The sequence below is a fragment of the Mesoplodon densirostris genome, chromosome 10, assembly GCF_025265405.1.
Source record: "Mesoplodon densirostris isolate mMesDen1 chromosome 10, mMesDen1 primary haplotype, whole genome shotgun sequence".
Classification (NCBI taxonomy): domain Eukaryota; kingdom Metazoa; phylum Chordata; class Mammalia; order Artiodactyla; family Ziphiidae; genus Mesoplodon; species Mesoplodon densirostris.
In genome coordinates this window covers 110540627-110559662 of record NC_082670.1, presented here as the reverse complement: position 1 = coordinate 110559662, position 19036 = coordinate 110540627, and positions in this window count along the sequence as shown.

Below are 19036 nucleotides of genomic sequence, written 5' to 3'. Positions count from 1 at the left end.
GTATATATTAAACTTCTGATTGTTTTCTCCAGTTCGTCTCTTTTTCATTACAGGGGAGATCTCAATAAAGAACATAGAAGTGTAGAGGGAAATTTATTTTTCCTCTCATATACATGCAGTGCAATAGTATTCAGAGATATAAAGGAATGGATCATCAACCCATGCAAATATATATAGATAGATATAGATGCAACTAACACGTACATTGCTAAGTGAAAGAATCCAGTCTGAAGTGCTACACACTGTATGACCTCATTTATATGACATTCTAGAAAAGGTAAAACTGACACTGGTAAACAGTTTAAGGAATATGTGGTAGAAATAGTCCATATGATACTTTAGTGGTGAATACCTGTCACTATGCATTTGTCTACACCCACAGATTTTTACAACACAACAAGTAATTTACAATCTATTCAAACTTAGCTACTTAGGATATGGGAGTGTCAAAGCCTGGAATACAGAATGTAACAAAGAATCTAACTGTTTCAGAAATGTATGGAAAAACTCACTGTTGGTAGTGGGACAAATGGGCTGACCTAAGTTAACTTTGGAAATGTACAGAATCTGTAGGCCAAAGACAAAATGTGCCATACATACACAGTGGACTCTAAGTTCTTTCCCATGAGGGGTAGTAGCTAACAGTACTGAAACTACTATATCAGTAATCGAATGGAACAAGCACTGAATTTAATAAATGACAAATGGTGGAAGCCAGGTTTCTTACCACTGGAGTGGGATGTTACAGTCAAACAAAGGGAAAAGGTTACGATATCCATGTCATAACAGATCCGGTTGGAGACATCGGTATAAACTATCTTTAGCCTACACATAGTTCCACATGGATATCTTTATAATTATGTGTATATGCATAGGCTGGGATACATGCATGTATTTCTATGTACTGTCAGCTGAGCATATTTAGCTCCCACATGTAAGTTTTTAATACCATTCTCTAATAAAAGGAACAAGGGCTCTTTGAAGAAAGGGCTGATGCTAGGACTGAGACAGTAAATATATGAAGCAGCGTAATCTTAAAATATCAGAAAGTAAAGAAGTACCCAAAATTTTAAAAACCCACAAAAGGAAAATTATGTAAAATGAAAACAGGAGCAAATGGAAAAAGCTCTCAACAGCCAAAGCAAGAATGAACTAAGCAGTCTAATAATGTAGTGCTGGATTATAAACAAAAGTTTACAGTAATCATTCACGTGTCCAAACTGGTAAAAATAAATTACATAGTTTTCGATGAATGGTGTTAAATAGAAATCTCCTATGCACAAAGCTTCTAAACAATTCATATAGACACTCAGCTGTAACACCTCTCTCCTCAAGTGTGGCTTCTGCATTATGACTTCCTCCTAAATAAGACACACAGGATGGACATGGGAAAAAAATTAACCTGTGGGAAAACTTGACAAACACTACTTCAGCTAGGTGACCAAAGTTAAGAATATAAGTGAGAAGTTTCCTTAAGAGCCTGTCCTCTTGATATATAGTGAAGAGGAAGCACTTCACCTCTGTGATCTGCTTTTTCAAAGCCAAGTCTAACCACGACAAAAACACCAAGCAAATCCCAGTGCCCGGCAGTCTATACAATACCTGACCAGTCCTCCTCCACACTGTCAAGGTCATGGAAACAAGGAGAGTCTGAGCAACTGTCAGAGCCCAGAAGAGACTAAACAGACATGATGACCCCATGTCCTTTGAGACCCTGGAACAAGGAAAGGTATAACAAAGGGAAAGTGAATAGGGACTTCAGTTAAGAGTAAAGTATCAGTATTTGTTCATTATTTGTCATGATTCTGTAGAAAATTAGACAGGAAAAAGTAAACATCAAATAAGAGAAACCTACTGTAACAAACTGGAAACCTAGAGGAAAAGGGGGATTTCTTTGTAAAAACACATTACCAAAATGGTCCCTAAATTAAGGAAAACACAAAAAGGCCAATTAATCACTGAGGAACCTCTTCCTCTACTGGTTATCCTATCACTCTTCCAGGGTTTCCCTCTCCTGGGACAGGGAAGGAGCAGGGACAGAGATGTCTGGCAGCTCCCCTAGTATATGACCCCACCCAGTGTCTTCACCTCCCCCAGCCACGCCTACCCAGTGAGGACACCTGAGGAAGGATCAGGAATTATTGACTCAGATGTATCAACCAGGACTTTTTCTTTTCCCAGCGACTGGACACACTTACGGAAGTAAAATAAATTAGTATTTATTGTAAGGGTAGAAATACATTAATACTTGCAAGTGACAAGTTGAAGAATGGGTTTGGACCTGGCAGGTCCAGCGGCTCACACTGTCTCAGTGTGATCTTGCTTCTCTCCAAATCCTTGTCCTGCTCAGTGCCTTTGGGGGACCCCGTTCACAGGCACAGGCTCTCTCCCTGCCCTTGGGCCAACAGCAGTTCTAGGCTGACAACCACTCACCATCCATTTTCCGAGAAAGAGTTTCTCCTTTTCTTGGATTCCAAAAAGTCATGGTTTTAAACGCCTTTGATCTGGCTTGGGTTGCATTCTCATCCTTGACCCAACACCAGAAGATGGAAAATGGGACTGGCTAGATGGAACGGGGTGGAACATGGGGTCATCCTTCTGCGGGGTGGAACATGGGGTCATCCTTCTGCAACTGTTTGGACTGGAAGCAGGTGAGATGTAATTCCCAAAGGAAAACTGAGGCACTTGGGCCTGAGAACAGATGTTCGCTGGGAGAAAGCAACAGATTCTAAGTCAATGACAGTTCACTGCACAGCACAGAATCTGACACAAAAGGAAGAAAGGGGTTCACTTAGGGTCAGGGGCTGCAGCTATGTATCCAGTGCTCTTACTGTCCCTCCCAAGACTGCAAGAAGTTCTTTCACTTGCTGAAAAGTCAGGATCATTGGTGGTGGTAAACTCAAGTCTCTTTCCTTGGGCATCAGGTCCTCACATCTCAGAGGCTGGCCCAGAACAGCCCATGTGCCCTCAGAAGACCCACAGACCTCATTCCTGCCCCTGAGATGTGGGAGCCCGTGAGTTATGCCATCTCCCTGGCCATATTAACTACCCATCCCTGAAAAACAATACTGCTCCTTTTCCAGTTTCTTCTCTCTCCTTTTCTAAGGGAAGAAACCAAATGCTAGGGTGGTAAGGAAACTCTTGTGCGATGAAGTAACAGGAGGCTCAAGAATTATTCCATGCCATGGAACCCATAATTGGCAGGCTTCCAGAGGCCACATGGATGCATATGGCTCTCCAAGACAATGGCAGTGTCAGTGTAAACCTCCCACTGGGCGGTCCAGGTGCTTCCATATCTTTGATTCTTAATGAATATGCATGTCAAAAGTTTCTAACGACTGAAAGGACAAAGGATTGCAGGGCCATGGTCTGCTGTATGGGTGTTGTGTCAGGGACACACTCCAATGTTTAGAGGATTATTACTTCTCTTGGCAGCCTATGAGGCTGTGAGCGGGAGGCCTTTTTCTCAGCCACATGCATGTTAGTAGTTGAAACTTCTCAAAGAAATGTCTACACTGCCCAGGTAGCTCTTGAATTGCCCAGCATCATGGTCAGCTCCGTAACTGTACATGAGGGCCTGACAATGCCCAGGCTGGACTGAGCTAGAGGACCACAGATGCCTGCCTGGATAGTCAGAGGTCAAAGGCTGTCCTGCCTGAGATTTGATCATCTATTCATGCCCACTCAGATGGGACAAAGGATGCCTCCAGGGCCAGGAGGGCCCCACCAGCCCTTAAGAAGGCGGCATCTGGGGGCTGGCAGGTCACTGCCCCCAGTCCTGTATAAATCCACACGTGTCCGCTGAGTGCCCTCCTGTCTTGGCTGTGCTGGAACCTGGGGCTGCCCAGGCAGAGTAGGGCCAGCATCACCCTTCCCAGGTAGGAGGGCAGAAGGAAACCATGCATGACTTCTGACACCCTCCCCAATCCTTGACAGAGGTTGAGTTGGATAAGAAACAGTCCAAGACAAGAACAGACATTTCATTCTTCTCTCAGGGCCCAGGACTGGGGGAAGGGATGTCAGAAAACCAGTTATTGACCTCAGCTCCCTGACTCCTGTTTGACCCTGGGCAAGTCCTATCCATTCTGGAGGCTTCAGAGAGAAAGAGAGGGGAGGGCAATGAGGGCCAACTGTGCTTAAACCTAACTCTAACCTTTACTCTAAGAATCCTAACCTCTAACCGTAACCCCCTAACAACCCTAGCCCCAGACCCCTAGACCCTTGCCCCGACCCCTAAACTCTAACCCCCGACCCTTTAGCCACAGCCCTCTACCAAGATGCTCCAACAATGACCCCTAACCCTAAACTGTGACCCCTGAACCCTCACACTGACTCAAACCTAGGCCTAAAGCCTGGCCTAGTGGGTACCGAGGGATGACTGTATGAACTCTCAAATAAACCAAGGAATTAAATCTTCCTGACCATGAATTTAGCAATGGTTTCTTAGATTTGACAGTAAAGCATAAGAAATGAAAGAAAAAAATAGATAAATTGGATTTCCTCAAAATTACAAACCTTTGTGCATCAAAAGAGGCTATCCAGAAAGTAAAAAGACAGCCCACAGAATGGAAGACAATATTGGCACATTCTATATCTGATAAGACTCTTTACCTAGAATATACCCAGGACTTTTCCAACTCATCAACAAAAAGACAATAAAATTTTTGAAACAGACAAATGGCTGCACGGACTGCTCTCCAGGCAAGACATACAAACAGTCAACAAGGACATGGAAAGATGTCAAACGTCAGTAGTCATGATGAAAATGCAAATGAAAGCCACAGTGTGATGCCCCTTCACACACACTAGAATAAAAATAAACTTTAAAATCAATTTTAAAATATATAAATAAAAATAACAAATGTTGGCAACAATGTAGAGAAATTGGAACCCTTAAAAGTTACTTGTGGAGATGTACAATGGTGCAGTCTATGTGTACAAACCTTTACCATTTACTCAAAAATATAAAATATAATTACCATGTGGATCAACAACTCCACTCCTAGACATATACCAAAAAAATGGAAAACAGGCGTTCAAACAAAAACTTGTACAACAATTATTCATAGCAGCACTGTTCACAATAGCCCAGGGTAGAAAAGATTTAAATGTCCATCAGCAGGTAAACGGATAAGCAAAATAAGGTAGATCCATAAGCTACATTATTCTGTCATATAAAGGAATAAAGTAAAATTATACAGCCGCTGTGGAAAACTGTATGGTGGCTCCTAAAAAACATGGAAAATGTGTGATCCCTTGATTCCACTCCAGGGTGTACACCCAGAATATTAGAAAGCAAGGACTGGAACAGACAGTTGTACCCCATATTCATAGCAACGTTATTCACAATAGCCAAAAGGTGGAAGCAACACAACACATCCTTCAACAGATGAATGGATAAGTACAGTGTAGTATATACACAATGGAATATGATTCAACCTTTAAAACTAAGGTAATTCTCACACATGCTACAATGTGGATGAACCTTGAAGTCATTATGCTAAGTGAAACCAGCCAGACACAAAAAGGACAAACGTTCTATGATTCCACTAGTATGAGGTATCCAGATAAGTCAAACTCAAAGACAAAGTAGAATAAGGTTGCCAGGGGTTGAGATGAGTTTATGTTTAATGGTTATGGTTTCACATGGGGAAAATAAAGCGCTGGAGATGGATGGTGAGGATATTTTTACAACAATGTGAATGCAGTTAATGCCACAGAACTGTGTACTTACAAATGGTTTAAATGGGGCTTTCCTCATGGCACAGTGGTTAAGAATCCACCTGCCAATGCAGGGGACACGGGTTCAAGCGCTGGTCCTGGAAGATCCCACATGCCGCAGAGCAACTAAGCCCGTGAGCCACAGCTACTGAGCCCTCGTGCCACAACTACTGAAACCTGTACGCCTAGAGCCCGTGCTCCGTAACAAGAGAAGCCACCTCAATGAGAAGCCTGCACACGGCAACGAAGAGTAGCCCCGCTTGCCGCAACTAGAGAAAGCCTGCATGCAGCAACAAAGACCTGACACAGCCAAAAAATAGAAAATAAAATAAAATAATTTTTTAAAGCTGTTAAAAAATGGTTTAAATGGTAAATGTTATGTGTTTTTAATCACAATGGAAAAAATGAATAAAATAATGATCAATGTTACAATGTTACATTAGACAAGCCCACCTCAGCTCCAGACCCCAGACATCTAAGCACTGACCTTCAGATGCAGGCACAGAGCTTCACAGTCCTGAGGCCAGGCCGGGTTTCTACCCAGGTTCCCATAGTCCTAGTGTACACAGAACATAGTCAGGTCTAAATCTTCTTCTTATAGACAACACATGGTCAGCTCTGAACATAATCAGTAGAAAGGACATGCAGAGGTCTAAATCTACCGTGTAGACAGAACTTGACCATGTTTAAACTAGCTTAGGGCTGATCTCATAGGAGGTACAGATCACACACATGGGTCTCTCATCTTTGGACACCCACATCAGGAAACTGAACAAAATCTTTGTCATTAAACATTTCAACAGGCAAAACCAAAATGTTACCAATATCTCTGGCCACCTGATGGTCAGGATCCACGGGTGAGCCACGAACTTCTGAGAGTGCAGCCCAGTCTGCTGCCAGGACAGACAAGAAGTGGCCTGATTCCAGCCTCCCAGGCTTCCAGAAGGAGGCGGCCGCACTGGAAGCCCAGGCAGGACAGTCCTGCATGGTCCGGGCCGGGAGATCCTGTCTGTCCATTCCACTGGCCGATTCCGGGCGGGGCGCTCAGGGCCGCTGAGAACCCTGCACTCAGGTCCTGCTTCCCTGCAGCGTGTGCGTGTGTGTGTGCGTGTGTGTGTTTGTGTGTGTAGAGGGGGCGGTGGCTGACGGCTCCCATGGCTCCGGTCCTGGGCACCGCGCTGTCTTCGAGGGGAGGCACGGGGAGAGGTAGGGGCACAGAAGCCGTTGGAGAGGAGAACCCACCGCGGAACTCCTTGCACACTGGCTCGCCCCACCTGGTGACCCGCCTGCCCATCGTGGGCCACATGTCACCCCGCAGCCCCCACCCCCGAGGGCAGGGCACCTGCTCTTTCAATAGCACAGGGTCTCACATGAAGGAGACCCGGTGGGGACTGTCACGCCCCCACTCCTGATGCTGAGTTTGGGAGAATGAACCCCCTTGACTGGGCGATGGGACCCTGTGAAGAAAGAGGTGGTGGCCTCATCCAAGTCGGGGCCTGGCTGAGAGATGGGAACACAGGAGCCAAGTGCAGAGCCTGGAGGCCAGGCCAACAGGAGGGGCATCCCCAGCCTTGGCCGGGCTCTCCAACTGTGACATTGTAGCTTTAGGGGACCTGGGGCAGGTGACTGAATGCAATGGGGGTCTAAACTGGACCCTGAATGGGGCTTAAGGAAGGTGTGAAGGATGTTACTGAGACAGTGACAGTCATTGGAAGACAGACTCTGTGTCAGGACATCCTGCTCCATCCATTTAAATCCCTGAGATCTGTGACCTTTACGTGGCTACGCAGGATTGTTAGAGCAGCTGCGTGTGGATATATCTGCAAGTGGTTCCAGCAAACACACAGTTGTGCGCACAGGCGGGCACAGCACACACACAAACATATGCAGGTGCACAGCACAAATATATTCACACAGTAGCATATGAACACACACGCACGCATATGCCCATGCACACACTAACGTGAGCAAGTGCACACTAACTAACGTGTGCAAGTGCACATACCTATGCACATGCACAGCATAGGTATGCAGACAGGCACATGCACACGCATGTACATAGCACACACACAGGGAATAAAGTGAATCCATAAAGTGAGTCCGTAAAGCATTAAGTCCTGAACACAAGTGAAGCTGACATGTATTTTTCCCTTTTCTTAGCTTTGACGTTTTTCACAATAAAAAGCTTAAGGAAAAAGTTAATGGCAAATGACTTTTGATTCATAGGACTTTCTGACGTTATTCCACAAATATTATGACAGGAGAAATGAATGTAGATAGTACATGTGTCCACTAATGGATGAATGGAGAAGAAAAACATGGTCCATCAATACAAGGGAATGTTATTCAGCCTAAAAGGGAAGGCAATTCTGACACAGGCTGCAGCAGGGATGAACCTTGAGGGCATTAATGCTCAGTGATGTAAGCTAGACACAAACAAACAAACAGTGCTTGATCCATTCATACAAGGCCCCTAGAGCAGTCGGAAACATAGAGACAGAAAGTAGGATGGTGAGTGCCAGGGGCTGAGGGAGGGACAATGGCGACTGAGTGTTTAATGGGGACTGTTTCAATTTTGCAGGATGAAAAAATTCTGGAGGACGATGGCGGTCAGGTTTGCACAACAGTGCGAATTACTTCTGGACCCTGAAATGTGCACTTAAAAACGGTTAAGATAGTAAAGTTTATGTTTTGTGTATCTGACCACAATTTTTAAAACTTTTAAAATAAACAACAGGAAGTAGTCCATGAATACTTCACTAACAACCGAGGGATTAAAACCGTAAGAAAACTACTGTGCACACACCTACCAGAATGGCAGACATGAAGACACAGTATCAAATATCAGCAGGATGTGGAGCCATGGAAAGCCTGGTGCGCAGCGGAGGGTGCAACCACTTCTGAAACAATCGGGCCTCAGAGAGCGAAGTCCGTGCACACAGACCCACAGTGTTCCTCCCAGCTGAACACAAACCCCCAGCCCTGAACCAGGACACACGGACATGGACCCCGCAGCCACAGGAGCCAAACCTGAAAGCACCTGAAGACCATCACAAGCAGATGCAGAAATGAACCGTTCACGCTCCTATGAAGGAATATTCCACAGCAATGGAGTAAATTTTGTTTAAAGGTAGTAAAACTATAAAAATTATTTTTTTAAAAAAACTATATTCACAAGATGAAAGAATATCATGGACACAATGCTGAGCCATCAAGAGCAATAAAGCAGCCTGCACGGTACACCCCCTTACAGACTTTGGAACTAGGCAAAGCTGGGCTGTGTTGTTTGGGGATGCGTGCTTGGGCGTAAGCTATGAGGACAAGTCACTGACACAAAATCAGGAGGACAGCTACCTCATGGTGGGGAGGAGGCTGGGACGAGGGAGGGGCACTCCTGGGTGTCCACTCATCAGGTTCTGTTTCTTGATGTTTATGATTATTCTTTACATGTATATAACCTAACCCTTAATATGTACTTATAGCTTATCATTATTCTTTATTAAAAAGGGGGTCTCCCCAACAAAGTAGAAGGAGACCTGCTTCTCCCAGGGAAGAAAAGGAATAGTTTCTACCAGTGAAATCGCGATACCATGGCTGCTTCAACTATCAAGCCTGACAGCAACTCCCGTGAGAGGGGCACCGGGGCCACGACACTCGGAAGGAGGCTCTGGGGCCTCAGTCCTGGGTCACTGCCTCTGAGGAGCCCACGGCACCTGGTCAAAGTTCTCAGTCATTCTGTGCACGACCCTTTTGCCTTGGTGGCTCTGGCACAGCTCAGCCGGCACCGTCGCTGGGAGAGAAAGAAGAAACGTGCAGAAGAGGGAACCGGGCTTCAAGCTGACCCACCTCCTTCTACGGAGACGATGCCACACTCCCTAAGAGAGGACAGCAAGGCCACAGAATCCAGCCTCTCTGCCTGAGGCCTGGCCACACTATCGCCCCACGTTTCTGATGCCACAGGGAGAATTTTGCAAGGTGCCCTCAGACCACCTGATTGGACACATGGGGCTTTCAGACATGCAGGTCCTGTCCGAACCTGCACCTCTGGGGTCACAATCTGGAGGTGGGCCTGGAAGCCTCCAGGTTTTCGCTTTTGATAACATCTTTGTTGACATTGAATTCCTTTACCACACAGTTAGTTAACCCATTTTAAGTATTAAGCTCAGTTGTGTTTTGCATATTCACAGGGTTGTGCAGCCACCAGCACAAGGCACTTGACAACATTTCCATCATCTCCCCAGAACCCCACTCTTTAGAGGTCACCCCTCATTTCCCACAGCCCCGGCACCCCCAGTCCACTTTCTGTCTCTGTGGGAGATGTCTGGATGTTCTGGAAGTCTCATGTAAGTGGAATCCACTGATTGTCTTTTTCTGTCTGGCCTCTGTCACTGAGCATCATGTTTTCGAGGTTCGTCCACATCAGAGCCTGTGTCAGTGTTTCACTCCTTTTCCATGGCTTAGTCACCCTTACCCTCTCTGCTTTTAACTCCATAATTAACTGTGTCTCCCTGCCTGCACCGCACACGGCTGAGGAGGATTTCACCTTCCGTCATTCTTGGGGTGTAAGCTGAACTTTGAACCAACACCAAGGGGTCCTGTGCAGAGGCTGAGAGCCCAGCCCCACACGGTGCACAGCTGCCCTGTGTGACCAGAGCCCAGGAGGAAGGGTGAGATGGACCTGCCTGTTTACAGGACCAGCGTCCTACGGTCTCATGGAAAATCAACTCGCTCGTCAGCGTCTCGTGAGAGCTGCTCCCCACCGTCAGGCTGGTCAGGGGCCACGGTGCTGCCTCCAGCTCAGGCCACTCACACTAACTGTCTAGTTGGAAAGTGCCGAGGCTCCAGGGGAGGGTCCTTCCTGCTTCTTCCAGCTTCTTTGGGCTCCAGGCATCCCTGGGCTTCTGGCTGCATCCCTCCCATCTCTGCCTTCATCTTCACGTGGCTTCCCCTCTGTGTCTGTGCCTCCACTCTTCATATAAGCACGCAGTTACACAGGATTGGGACCACCCTAGGGCCCCTGTCTCACCTAGTTACACGACCAGGCCCTACTTCTAAATGAGGTCATGTCCTGAGCCCCTGGGGTCAGGACATGGATGCCTCTTTCCCTGGGGGGTAAACAATCCCGCTTCAGTCTGAGATAACAGTAATGTTGCCCAGGAAACAAGCCAGCCCCTTACCTAAGCCAGCCCCTCGAAGAGGTCTGAGCCTGCCTGGTCTCCTGGAAACTGACTGGGCAGGAGAGTGTGGCTCAGGACCCGAGTGTGAAGGACACCAGGAAGCACCTGTGTGAGGCTCCTCTTCGCAGCAGCAGCACTGGACCAGCTGATGAGGTCCGGCAGGGCCACCTGAGCTCTTTAGGGGACTCGACCCACGTGGACTGGGGGCGAAAGGCAGCAGTGAGTGGGCATGTGATGAAGTGTATGTGACGGGCCTGCAGTGAGCAGGTGAGCACATGTGTGTGTGTGACATCAGGCACACGTGATGGGTCGGCAGTGAGCACACATGTCTGAGATCAGGGGCGGTACACACTCACGTGACCAGGTTCACGTGGCATCTTAGCGGGCAGGGCACCACAGGGCTGCAGTGCTGCCACGGGCTCGAGCCACCCACCCTGCCTGGTGTGGAGCATCCCTCCCCCACCACGTGCCCCAGCAGCTCCCACGTCCGCAACTACACAGTGGTTGCACCTGCGCAGAGTCCTTCCCCTGGGCAAGTACTTCTTGAAGAGGGTCACCTCCGTGGTGACGGCGACCTTCCTCTTCTGCTGCTTCAGCGGGGGTGCCCCTGCCAGTGCCTGCTTGTACCAAGGCATCCGGGCCGCAGAGGGCTGGTCTCTGCACCTGAGACCAAAGAGAAGGACTTGAGGGGCTGCACTTTCTCCCACCAGAAGCCGCATTTCCAGGGGGACCAGCGGGGGCATGTCAGACACACAGGGCCGGGCATTCTGGTTCATCTTCCGCCAACACTGTGGGCGAAAGGACAGCCACGTGGGACCTCAGACCACGTAGGGCAAGGCGCGTGTCAAGGACCAGTGAGTGTCCGTTGTTGCAGCACGTCCATCCTCCATCGGCCGGCCCCCCTCCCCCACAGGCTGCGTCTATTAACACAGGGGACCCTGGAAGGGGGTTTTCTGTGTGGCTGGCTCACTGAAGCTGGGTGTTTGTGGGGACATGGACCAGTCTGGCAGTCCCAGAGAAAACATTGTTTTCTCCGGGGAAATGAGGTGCACACTCTGTCCCCGGTCTGTGGATGGTGTAGTCCTTGGGTGTCATGTCTCTTCTTGGGGGTCACTGGGGCTTTATCCTCACTCCATGGGGTACAGGAGGGGAGGGATGGACACGTCTTGGGCTCACGGCACCTGGGCTCCTGGGGAGGACCTCTCTGGCCCACATGTTCGCAGGCCTCAGTCACCCCTGCTCGACAGCCCCCTCCAGAGACTCGGCAAGAGGACCTGCCCTGCAGGTGGGGCGCCTGCATCAACAGAGGCGGGTCATCCACTGGACATACGACAGGAGCGAGCGGGACAGGAACGCAGCCCGACGCCCAGCTCGGGTGGGGAGGCAGCTGCGTGTCCTCCATCTTCAGCAGCCAGACGTGTGTGTAGAGACGCTCGTCCAGATACCGAGGGGCTTTTTCCTCCGATGCACCGTGTCTCATCATCTAGCAGGTGTGAGGGTCCTGGGGCGACCGTGACAACATGCCGGAAGCCGGGGGGGTCACAACAGCAGAGATTTCTCTCTCGCAGCTCTGGACGCTGGAAATACACAATGAAGGTGCGGTTGGTTCCTTCTGGAACTTCAGGGAATCTGCCCTGGCCTCTCCCGGCTTCTCTGGTCTCCAGAAATCCTTGGCACCCCTGGACTTGGGGCTGCATCGCCCCCACCTCTGCCTCCATCGTCACGTGGCTTCTCCTCTGTGTCTGTGTCCAGATTTCCCTCTTCTTATAGGGACACCAGCTGCTGAATTTAGGGCTCTCCCTAATCCAGCATGACCTCATCTTAACCACGTCTGCAGAGACCCTGTTTCAGAAACAAGGCCTGATTCTGGGGTCAGAATGGATATAAATTGGGGGCGGGGGGACACTACTGAACCCACAGTAGTAAGTGAGGTGTTAGCGGATGGAGGGAACGAGAAGTGCCCACCGAACGGACAGGGCATCGTGAGCCCGAAAACCGAGGCAGGCAGCTGCTTTGGGACCCGACTGCGTGACCTCTGCGTGACCTCTGCAGGCCCACCTCACGGGAGCATATTCCGTCAGGAGTCTCAGGCAGGACACATCCTCAGGGTTTGGGGAGGAACCTCAGGAGGGCTTGGAGGCCAATTCTGCTGGGGGAGGACGGAAGGGCTCAACTCCACCCACCGTGGGGCAAGTGAGCAGGTCAGCGGGTGCCCCATGTGGACGGGGCAGTGTTATCAGCACACCTAAGAAAATCACCTATCACGGCTCCTGTGCGTTATGTAAAAATCACGTTTCTACCACGAGGTTCTCAAGGAACTGGAGGTGCTCCAGTCTTGCTCCGCAGCCACGCCCGTGTTCCAGCAGCGACCACGGACTGGCGGCAGCGCCGTCCACTTCAGCTGGTGGCCCCGGCCTCGGGCTGAGAGGAGTCAGGCTGCAGGCCCCGGCCTCGGGCTGAGAGGAGTCAGGCCGCAGGCCCCAGCGTCCAGGGCTGAGAGGAGTCAGGCCGCAGGCCCCGGCGTCCAGGGCTGCAGTCAGTCAGTCACCAGTGCACGGCCACAGGCCCCACGAGGCTGTTCACACTTGATGATAAAGCCGGCCAGCCCTCCCAGTGGATTCTGCCCTGCGCTGCTGGGGATGCGTGCACACGTGGGCTGAGCCCTGGGTCCGCCTCTGCACCGCCCCGGTGTGGGATCGTTCACACCCTCCTTTACACTCCACGGTCCCCACGTGGTCACCCGGGAACCACGTGGGCAAGCAGGCGGGGTCTTTCAGCAGAAATGCGAGTCCCCTGTGGTGTCAAGTTGTTGATGTGATGAACGATGTTTTTTTTTTAATTGTGGTAAGATACACGTAACATAAGACTCACCATTTACCATTAAAGTAGACAACTCGGTGGCATTTATCACATTCAACTGTTGTGCGAGCACTACCTCTATCTGGCTCCAAAGCATTCTCAGCCCCCCAAAGGAGACTCCGTCCCCGTCCTCCAGCACCTGGCACCACTAGCCCACTTCCTGTCTCTGTGGATTTGCCCGTTCTGGATGTTTCCTATAGATGGAATCATACAGTTTGTGGTTGTTCTTGGCTGCATGCTTGTGTCCCTCTAAAATTCACAGGTTGAAATCCTAACCCCCAAGGTGATGGTATTAGGAGATGGTGCCTTGAGTAGGTGATGAGGTCATGAGAGTGGAGACCCCATGAATGGAATTAGTGGTGGGGGGTTAAAATAAATTTATTTACTTATTTATTTTTGGCTGCATTGGGTCTTTGCTGCTGTGCAGTGAGCAGGAGCTACTCTTTGTTGCGGAGCGCGAGCTTCTCATCGCGGTGGCGTCTCTTGTTGCGGAGCATAGGCTCTAGGCACACGGGCTCAGTAGTTGTGGCATGAGGGCTTCAGTAGTTGTGGCTCACGGGCTTAGTTGCTCCGTGGCATGTGGGATCTTCCCAGACCAGGGCTCGAACCTGTGTCCCCTGCATTGGTAGGCGGATTCTTAACCACTGCACCACCAGGGAAGTCCAGAATTAGTGTTCTTATAAAAGAGACCCCAGAGAGCCCCCTGGCCCCTTTCTCCACGTGAGGACACGGTGAGAAGACACCGTCTGCAGCCAAGAACGAGCTTCGCCAGAACCTGACCATCCTGACACCCTGATCTCAGACTTCTGTCCTCCAGAGCTGTAGGAAATACATTTCTGCGGTTGAAGCCCCCAGCCTGGTATTTTGCTATGGCAGCCCAAGCAGACTAAGAGAGTGTCCTTCTGTGCCTGGCTTCTCTCACTGAGCGTCATGTTTTCAAGGCTCATCAACACTGTAGTGAGTGTCAGTGCTTCACTCCTTTTCATGGTTGAGTAATATTCCATCGTGTGGATGGACCACATTGTGTGTATCTGTTCTCCGTTTACCTGTTGATGGCCATTTGGGTGGTTTCCATCTTTCAGCTGTTGTGAATCACGCTGCTATGAAGATGTGTGCACAGGTGTTCATGTGAACATGTTTTCCTTTCTCTTGGGTTTATATGTAGGAGTGGAATTGCCGGGTCATGTGGTGACTCCATGTTTGACACTTTGAGGAACTGCCAGGCTGTTTTCCAAAATGGTGGCACCATTTCACATTCCCACCAGCGGTGTTTGAAGGTTCCAATTTCTCCCCTTGTTATCGTCTGTCTTTTCAATTCTAGCACCTTAGTGGGAATGAAATGCTATGTCATGGGGGTTCTTTCAGCCCATCAGACCTTCACCCCTTTTATATCAAGTACTTTGTAACACTCCCCTCACCTGAAATCAGATGCAGAGATAACAATCTCTCTACACATATAATTTAAGTATAATTATGTATATTGTGTGTGTATGCAGCTATAGTTACAACAGAGAGGAGAATTCAAGATAAATACGTTTAAATAAAATAATACATAATTTAATAGGTGAGTGTTTGGCTTCAACTACACTAAGTAATCAGATGCTTGCTTAAATTTTTCTTCAGTTTAGATTTAAGAAAAGGCAGATAACATTCAACTCAACTTTTATATTTAATATTTTTAAATAAGGACAAATAGGAATCTCTCTACATAATTTGAATTACTGTGCTGACAGCAATCCTGGTGTATTTACTGGCAATTCAGAAACTCTGAGCCCCTTTACCAGGAGATTTGATTTTCCAAAATGTCAGAGAATTCTTGGTAAAGTTCTGAATAACTATGAGAACAAGTTTAGCTAGAATCACTTCATTATTTTATTCCTGCAAAATTTAGCGTATCTTAAAGACACACAGAAATAACTTGTGTGTGAAGCAGAACAGAGTCAGATTCTCGGCTCAGAAAATCACGGGCAGGTCCTTCTGAGTAATATTCCATCGTGTGGATGGACCACATGGGGGGCACAAGAGGGGCACAGGGCAGCCCTTCCTGCAAGAGGCCTGGAAGCTCAGGGCACCCCTACAATGTGCCCGAGAACCCCAACCTTTGTGTCGACCACAAAAGCACAATTCCACGTGTGCCGGGGAGAACCCAGCTGACACCAGAGGCTCCCAAACAGGGACATGTGCCCCCATGTCCAGGGCACAGGAGAGTGCACGGTTTGGAAGGGGTCACTTTGCAGCTGCCCCTGAAACTGGCTGGCCTGGAGCCCCTGTGTGCAGAGCAGCTCACACACAGAGGAACCCTGGTGCAGTCCCCTCTTTCTGGGACATTAGATCCTTAAGGCCCCATACATGCAAGACAACTTAACTTGGCTACAGAGTACTGAGTATAGTTCCCTGTGCTTCTAGTTCACCCAAAGCTCGGTCTCCAAAATTCAATTCAGCATTGGTGCATGGATAACGGGTTTCCGGATCACAAGGGAAGCTGTACAGTATCCATGTAAGAATGGATCATGTTGGAGGTATTATTATAAACTCACCTTTCGTTTACTATGGATACAGACAGTTCCACACAGAAATCTTTATAATTAGGTGTGTATACTGTTGGAGAAGGGGACCTTTTTCCCTCTATCCCTCCTGAGTTCCTGTGGTTGGACTAATAATAAAATTGACACAAGACAGATCAACAGGAGAAAAAGAAACAAATTTAATTCCTGCACACACAGGTCTCATAGAAATGGGACCCAAGAAGTAGTCAAAGCAGGCAATATATATATATATATATATATATATATATATATATATATATATATATATATATATATATATATCATTCCTGCAAGAAGATGGAAGGATGTCAAATGAAACAGAACCCAAAGGAAAAGAATCGATAGCCAAAGCAGGAATAAACAGAGCAACCAAAACCTGTAGTGCTGGATTATAACCAAGAGCTTAAAATACCTACCCAGGTGTCCACACTGGTAAAAACAAGTGATTGCATAGGTTTCTTTTTTAAAATCAGATTGAATAAAAATCTCCTATGCAGAAGAATCCAAGTATTTGATGCAGACACTCAGCCATCCATCAAGGAGGTGAAGATAACTCCCTTCTACAGAAGTGTGGGTTGCCCAAACTAAGTTCATCCAAGAGAAGACACACGGTATGGACACGGGGAAAAAAGTAACTTCACTGTGGGAAAAGCTGACAAATAATAACTTAGCCAGCAGTCCAAGTACGATTAACAGTGATAAGTTGCCTTGACGCCTCTTCCCTTAATAAAAAGTGATGAGGAAGCACCTGACCTCTGTGATCCGCCTCCTCAAAACACATAACCCCAGTCTAATCACAAGAAAAACACCAACCTGATCAGTCTTCCTCCACACTGTCAAGGTCATAGAAACAAGGTGAGTCTGAGAAACTGTCAAAGCCCAGAAGAGACTAAACAGACATTACGACTACATGTCATGTGGTGCCCTGGATGAGATACTGGAACAGAAAAGGTAGAATAAAGGTAAACTGAATAAAATATGGATTTCTGTTAATAATAAAGTATCAGTATTTGTTCACTAAATGTGACAATTCTGTAGAATAAGAGAAACATATTGCATCCAACTAAAGATCTAGAGGAAATTGATTTCTTAGTGAAAACACACATTAACAAAATGGACCCTAAAATAACAATATATAAGCAGTCCTATTTGTGACCCAGAGACCTCTTCCCTCCTACTGATTCTCCTCTCAATGTTCTGGGGTTTCCCTTTCCTGGACAGGGAAGGAACAGGGACAGAGCCGTTTGGCAGCTCCTCTAAGATCTGACCCGACCCCGTGTCTTCATGTTCCCCACCCATCCCCACCCAACGACGACACCCTGCCAGAGGGAGTCTCAGGACTTATTCAACAGCCACTATTTCCACCCACACTCTGTGCAATCCAGCCTTCGCGCCTTATGACTCACTCAATACCATTCAGATATACCTACTTGCACCCTCACTGTGTGCATTTAAAAACCGCTATTTACAGATGATGTGTGCAAATCACCAACTTCTCAGATACACTCATTTTGCAAAATCCAATTTTTACTCTTTAGAAAGAAAACTTTTTAATTCAACATTCAATCCAGGCACACTCAATGTCTGCAATAAATACTCTATGTATATTCATTCTGCTCCATCCAACAGACAATTCTTGCCCGATCACTCTGGGCTAATCAACCACGTCTCACATACAGATGGACCTGGGGTGATCTCATAAATCACTCCAGAATGAAAATGCGGCTGATACCCCACCGCACCCAGAGGGAAACTGGATTGACCACAGACCTCACATCAAAGTAGAACTGGGCTTACCCCACATATCACCTGAAGGTGGAGCTGGAGCTGATGCAACACCTCTCCCCAGGGTAGAACGGGGGGTTCATCCCACACCTCAAGTCAAGGTGGAACGGCAGTTGATTCCACACCTCACCTCAGGTAGAACTGAGGTTTAACTCATCTCACCCCAAGTAGAACTCTGGTTGATCTCACATCTCACCTCAGGTGGAACTGGGGTTGATTTCACACCTCAACTCAGGATGGTGCTGGGGTTGCTGCAAAACCTGACCTCCACGTGAGCTGGAGTTAATCCCACACCTCACCACATGGCAGAGCTGCACTGATCCATCTCCCCTCAGGGTGGAATCTGGTTTAATTCAACACCTCACCTCAGGGAGAATTGGGTTGTTCCCACACCTCACTCAGTGGGAAGCTAGGGCTGATTGCACATCACAGATCAGTGTGGAACTGGGGTTGAGTCCACATGTCAAATTGGGTGCAGCTGGGGTTGATCCTACATCTCATATCAGCGGAGAAATGGGGTGGATCCCATATCTCACCTCACAGGGAGAGGGGACTGACCCCACCCCTCACCTCAGGTTGGAACTGAAGATGATCCTGCACGTCAGCTCAGGTAGAACAGGGTTTAGTCTCACAACTCACATCAGGTGGAACTGGGGTCAATCCCACCTCTCACCTAGATACACCTGGGGGTGTTCTCACACCTCAACTCCATGGGGTCTAGGGTTGACCCTGCATCTCACCTCAGGTAGAACAGGGGTTCATCCCACACCTCCGTCCAGGGTGGAGCTCGTGTGGATCCCACACCTCAACTCAGGGTCAACCCGGGCTGTCTCCACACCTCACCAGGGTGAAAAGCTGTGGCCGATCCCACACTTCACCTCAGGATGGAGCTGCAGGTGGTCCCCCACCTCACCCTAGGGTGGAACTTGAGTCGATCCCATGCCTTAC